Below are 6,803 nucleotides of genomic sequence, written 5' to 3'. Positions count from 1 at the left end.
AGAAAGCAGTAAACTTATTACATGCCAGGGAAGTGGGAGTACATTTTATCGAATGGGGATTCAAAGTAATGAAATAATTAAATCGGGCCCAAACAACAAACAATGCGATGTATGAGTGTAAGTGCAAGAGAACTGTCTCATTGTAAGAAGGCCCAAGAGTAAGCCATGTGAAGAAAATAACACAACAAGTTATAATTACAACAAACTTAAAAATTAAATCGAAAAAAGGTAAAATCGAGATTTGCACGGATGGAAATTGAGGGACACACAAAACCTAAATAATGTGCTCAAAGCCGGTTTGCGCATGTTGACAATAATTGAAATGTCATATGCGGTTAATCAAAACGCGGCGAAATACTATCAATATATCGATAAAAATAATCATGGATAAATAACAAGAAAATTGCCAAATCCATAAATTAAAAATCGATGTTTAAACAATAAATCAAGGACAAACATTAAAATCAACAAGTGTTTAAAAAAGGAGAAAAATAAAAAATAAAAAATAAATAAAAGGTTTAAAATAATAAAAAATGGTAATAATAATATAAACTAGTAGGAAATGGAAAGTATATTAAAAATAAGAAATGCTAGAACCCAGGGATCAAACCCAGAAACTGAGTTTTACCAAACAACGTTTCTACCACTAGGCTAGAACTATTTTGTTATCAAAATATTGCCTGTATTACTATAAATATAATAAACAGGCGCTGAATATAATTAAATAACAAATACAACAGTAGCAGTAGCAGGTACTTGTAAACATATTCGTCCAGCGATCATTTTTCTTTCCATTTGAACATCAAAATTAACGGCAAGATAACCACATAAATGGAAGCTTCAAGGAAGATAAACAGATAAATGGAAATAGAAACTCGAAAAGGAAACTAACCGGTTGCGGCGAGATTGACCGACGGATGTAGGTAAGGTTTCGTCTGAACTGGTCTTTGATCTTCTTGTCCGTTCTTCACCACCAAGAAAAACTATGGTTTTCTTTTCTCCTTGCCGTCGACTCCTTTTTTCTCTTAGTGAACAGTAGCGGCTCCTCTCCAAACTTAGGGTTTTTCGGTCGCTCTTTTATGAACAGTGGCCTCTCTTTTATATACCACTCATCCCCTTTCTCTCTGCTGTGTTTGTGTTTTTTTAGAGCAGTGGAGTGTACGGAGGTCGGGAAGTTTTTGTCCATACTCAAGTCAGTGGTCCCTCCCTCAATTCTCTTCATCTCCAAGAAAACTTTACTGTCGGTAAGAAACTTATTTACTGCAATGCATTTTTGCTTTATGAAATTATATTAACTTGTGTATTGTGCTGCAAATTTGGGATGAAACACTTTTGCAGGGCAAGGTCTTGTGGAGGGTGAAGTAATTCATACGGGCATTCTTTGTTGTCACAGTGAAGTTTTCACAAATTTCAAGCCAGAATGGAGTGTACTCTTCAAGATTCTCAACAGAATATGCTGAACTCAAAGATCCTTTACCTATCCTTTCAGCCATTCCTTGTATGATGGCAACTAGACCATCCAAAGCAAGAATATTCAAGGAAGATAATGGACTGTTCACAGGAAATGCACTCTTGGACAACAAATTAGCAATGTCTTCAAAGATATTACATGGAAAGTACAAGGGGACTCATTGACAAACCAAATTGCATAAGATTACATAATAATTCATCCTGAATTATGCTCAACAACCTAGGGTGTCGGTGAAAAGAAGAACCTCCCAATTCTATGGCTGAATTAATCAAAGTTAAGGCAAAAAGAGGAACGTCTTCATCAAATGCTATTGTGTTTGATCGAGGACTCATTCCCATATGCTCAACAACGTTAAACAGTGAACACAAGAAGTGAAATATTTCCAGCATGCAGGGAATCCCATGTGGTTCATTCATGAGTTGTTCATTTAGATCAGTCTCCTTGCCACTGCTTGTAGCTGTGTTTACATCCACTAAAATTGCTGTCGGTTCTGTATAATTCCATGCTCGTGACCAGCAAATAAAGTGTCGAGCTAATGCACAACCAATAATCCTACACCTAAGCCCAACGGGAATGGATCAAACCCCACATCAAACGCATGCCAACTAAAACACCATCCTGCTGTCATGAAACAACGTGCTGCCACGAAGAGCTTTTCCGTTGCAGATGCATACATGCTGCTACAACATTTCTGCCAAGAAATCCAACCAACTTTCCGTCAACATAACATGTAGCATCACAACTGTCCCTTTAAAACCTCATTTCACTCACACAATTTAAGGGCAATAAAGAGGATTGTTTTGCTTCTCGTGCTGGGTATGTTCAAAGCTGCATTTCCAATGACCGTGTTATGATTGAATAACCGCAACGAACGTTGTTGTTCCATGTAGCAGTGCAGTAGCAGTACTGGTACAAGTACAAACTCTAAAAAACTCAACTCGTTCCAAGTTTTTGGCCCATTTAATGACAGGAACCAAAGTAATCCTGCAAACAGGGCAATGTCTTGCAGATCATAATAATTACCATGAGTTTTGCCGTCTTCTTGGTCAGTTCAGAGTGAATTACCAGTTGTCAGAGCTAGTTAATGTGGGAGGTTATAGCCATTGGATACATTTGGTTGCAGAGTTCACTCTTAAATCTTTGCAGTCATGGCAATGGGCTAGCAACAATGTATACTACCTATTGGGGTTGTGGTCCAGATTGGTGGTTTCTGTTCCATATTTGAAGGGTGATACACCAAGCTTACTTGGTGAATATGTTCCTAAGATTACTGAAAATGTCATCACATCAAGATTCAATTCTGTGCAGGTTGGATTACCATATGATCTCGAGAATCCCTTAGACAATGCTGAACTTCTTCAGGATCAATTAGATTACCTTCCAGATTTATGCAGATTTCAGTATGAAAGCAGTAGCTTATTTATAATAAACACAACGAAGCCTGTCTTAGGTTGTTCATATTGCTGCAGCAATTCTTAAGACAAAACAATGCAATGGTTGTAGTGTGGAATCTCAGGAAGTGTTAGATGCCGAAATTTCAGCCTGAGTTCTGCAGTTAATTAATGTAACTGACAGTGGAGTGCACAGTCAGAGATATGGTGAAATAAGCAAACAAAGACTTGATAGGGCAATCCTTATTGTTTTTCCGCATTTTTGAAAGTCATATATAGGAGATCAGGCAATTCTTTCTTCCAAGTACACCTATTCCAAGAATGTCGGGACTTTCGTTCTCCAAAAATACTTCAAACGACGGAACCGATTCAAAGGCCATGTCCAATTATGCATCACACCATGCTCACGTATGATGTAACTCATGTTCTGCATAGTGATGTAAGCAAAGAATTTAAAAACCAAGAAAACTGGTCGGAAGCTTGGTCGTGCTCCTCGCGTTTCTTCCCCTTACCGGTTGCAGACATTTCTGGAAAGTTGAAAGAGTTGGTTTCACTGTGTGAAGAGTGGTGTTCCTTGAGATTCAGGAATTGTCATATAACTTCCTGGTGAAGCTTCTGGAGATAACTTGAAATCCTGCCGAACAGTCTCGGTTCGTTCTGTAACCAGGTCAGATGCATTTTTCTCAGTAGTCTGCTTTGCACAAAACTCCTCGAGTGCCATTTCTCTCCTTATCGATCCTGCCAAGACCTTTTCTACTGCTTTGGGAACTTGCTTCTTAGGCTTATCAGCAGTATCAGAGCAATTAACAGGTACCAGCTGTAGGTTTGAGCTATTGTCAGTCTCATTGACTTAATAATATTAGATTCATCAACTCCATGTTGTCTCTGGTCCCAATTCACCAGCCAATTCAGCATATGGTTGAAGATTTCGGCATATGTCACAGGTTTTGAACTGAATTCCAGACCAGTTAAAATGATTTTGCAACATAGCTGGCGAAGGCTACTGTTACTGATATCATTATTTCTAACAGACGGGCTGCCTCTTAGTTTAAACTATAATCCACTCGAGGAAATATCAGATGATTTTACAGGAGATAGAGCCGCACCAGATTGGATTTTCTCTCCAGCCAGCAAGGAATCTATTGGACTTGCAGCAGATGAGAATGCTTTCTCTTTTATCAAAATGGATGGTGCTGGCAAGCTGGATTCAGTAACAGAAGCTGCCATATTGGCACTAGAAGCCTGTGAATCTCTTATCTACATAAACATGCTTGATAAAGTCCCGAAGCCTGTCAACATTGTTGCTATCAGGTAAAGAATGAGTTTGCGGATCCCATTCTTTAAAGAATATTTCTTTTGCATGCTGATTTCCTCCTTCTTGAAGTGCACTAACTTCTTGTGCAGTAAATTTAGCCATGGAAACCGACTTTACTCTATGAGTAAATTCTCGGTGTATTCCACTACAGCTTGTGCAAACAAGCGTCCAGAAATTTATGCATACATATTGCAGTCCCAAGCTATTGCAATTAATGCATCTTCGATTCTGTGTAAGTTTGAGGAGACCTTGAATAATTCGTTCATTTTTTCTCATCTTCCTTTACTCGACTTGTCATCTCCGCTTCTAAGAACTTAGAAGATGATGAATGTGCAGAAGTAATACTCTGGAACTCGAAATTGAAATGAAACCCTAAAAGTTGATAAAAGTTGACGACAGAGTGAAAAAAAGTGAAATGAGAAGAAGTGCCTGATTTTGCAGGAGATAAAGAAGCAGTTAAGCAACTTTTTTTTAAGCTGACGATGACGGTCAATGAGAAAGATCCAGCAGTATAACAACCAGAGAGAGGAAGTGATTTTCTGAATTGATAAATTACAGCTTTGTACAACTCAGAATTTGCATCCATTTTTGCCTTGTTCTGACAAGATTTTAAACAAACTCACGCTTCAAGGTGCTAGTAATACCACTATTAACAGATTAAACAGAAACATTTGCGGACATTGAATGTGAACTCTGGCCAGACTGGTTTTGCCGAGGAAGCCGAACAAAGTCCTCATAGACACGCTGTTGTGACAGGGACAATTGACCAGGCTTAGGGAAAGAAACATCCTTCCAGCTGTAGAAATTATAAATGAAGCGGTTTAAATGGGCAGCTTCCCTAGCAAGGTCAACTTGGGGCATCATGAAAACTGCAAACTGTTGTACACTCTCGTCTAATCTTAACCACTTAAGAGAAGGAATGAACATGAAAATTTCTGCCGCCGTATTGATTCTGCATGCAACCTGTCATGCTGTTCCTGTGCAGTATCAGCAGTGAAAGAAGCATTGCCACAAAACTTATTTTCCACCTGACCATTTGGATGATCATTCAATGCATTGTTAGAACTTAAAGAACATCTATTTCCCATAACATTTGTTGCCACATTCTCCTCCTTAGCAATGACACCAGCATTCAGATTGGCAGAAGGTGTTGCCTGAGAAAATAGTGGAAGAATAGTAACTCCTGCATGGCCTCCTATGACAGGTACATTCACATCGGCAACTGGAACTTTAGTTTTCCCAGCATAGAAAGTTTTGGATTGATGTTTTTGAAAAGGAGGTATGAATTGAATTAAGAAGAGCTCGTTGAAGCTTGAGAGGCGCCGACGTTTACTGCGAGGACGCTTTGCCGGGATCAAGGTAAGTCAAAGTTGGAGCTCTCAACTGAGGAATAGCTACTACTTTCGAAAACTGAAACTAGGTTGTAGGTTTGGCAATGGGATGCTGCCGACAGAATTTCAACGCCTATGTATATGTTGCATCACATTGTTCACTAAGAGCGAAATTGAACACCATTTCTAATGACAGGTATGTTTCCTTCGTATCCCTTTTGTAAGAAACATTTAAGTCATTAATTTGTTGGTGTAATTCCCTCAGTATAAACATGATAACTACTTCTTTTCTCAATCCTACAGCTCCATCGTTCTGTCAACCCAAGTATGATAGCATCGTGTAACCCCATAACGTCAACCATACCGCAATGTTTTCAAGTATTCAAAACAAAACTGCAGAAGTGATTTATCCGGTTCGTTTGGAGGTGAACTCTGCAGAACTCATTGTGTTTACTGCTGTGCAGGAACTTGGTTTATGACATAGAATTCGTAGGAAGATCATTTTCCATTGCGAAAGAAAGACCTTATTGGCGAAGGATGCACCGGTTGATGTTGTGGCTCACAACTTAATTTTTTGTAACTCTGTAGTTGTGTGGCTTGTAATGGCCATAATGTTGATATGAATGAATAACTGGTAACGTTGCAATGATTGAAAATGTATCCATTTCTATAGGTAAATACATCGTATAGTGCCGAGTTGTCCTGCATTCTATCTGGTCTGTTTAGATGCAGGCTATCAAGACCACATGATTCCAACTCTGAATCTGTTGTAGTCGCTTTACGAAAATATGCATGTGAATGCAATCTGTCTTGAAATTGGAGCATTTCCACATATGTACGCAATGTCATTTCCCTTAAGCAGTATGAAAGAAAATCAAATTGGTCTTCGGTAATATCTGCATAATGCTTCTCGAAACCTATCACCTTGAAGAAAATCTAGGGGTATTCTCTTAACAGCAGATAACCACTTAAATTGTTGCCCAAGTGTTTTGTACAAGGTATCTAAACGATCTATTTCATCGGGAGAAAAATGGCCATTTGCTGAATATAATCCTACACATTGTTGAAGGCCTCTGATCTTTTTTTATTTCCATCATGCTAATAGCAACTGCATTATCAATTTTGCCCACCAGCACCAACTCACTTTTATTTGTAATTTTAATGAAAAGAAACATTGGAATTGATTTTTGAGAACATTGGAATTGATTTTTGATGTGAACATTCCTGGAAGCCTTGATGGTAGTGTTACTGCCTGTCCAGACAAATCCTTATGGAGGTCCGAAATTTGCTTATAC

At 38.6% G+C, this 6,803-nt stretch overlaps 1 long non-coding RNA gene across 4 annotated transcripts; it reads left to right on the top strand.

Moving 5' to 3' along the window:
* Positions 1-772: 772 nt before the first annotated feature.
* LOC127096949 (uncharacterized) lies at positions 773-6,218 on the top strand. Of its 4 annotated transcripts, none has more exons than XR_007792880.1 (5): positions 773-923; positions 1,148-1,244; positions 1,339-3,806; positions 3,894-5,704; positions 5,812-6,218. It is a non-coding gene; the product is annotated as an uncharacterized LOC127096949 (long non-coding RNA). The 4 variants fall into 4 exon arrangements; XR_007792879.1 differs by having other exon boundaries at positions 1,339-4,409; positions 4,514-5,704; XR_007792881.1 differs by having other exon boundaries at positions 1,339-5,704; positions 5,812-5,886; positions 5,973-6,218.
* Positions 6,219-6,803: the final 585 nt, after the last annotated feature.

The sequence above is a fragment of the Lathyrus oleraceus genome, chromosome 6 (genome assembly GCF_024323335.1).
Source record: "Lathyrus oleraceus cultivar Zhongwan6 chromosome 6, CAAS_Psat_ZW6_1.0, whole genome shotgun sequence".
Taxonomy (NCBI): Eukaryota; Viridiplantae; Streptophyta; class Magnoliopsida; order Fabales; family Fabaceae; genus Lathyrus; species Lathyrus oleraceus.
Note: the sequence above shows the minus strand (reverse complement) of the source record. Positions and strands in the feature narration are given on the sequence as shown.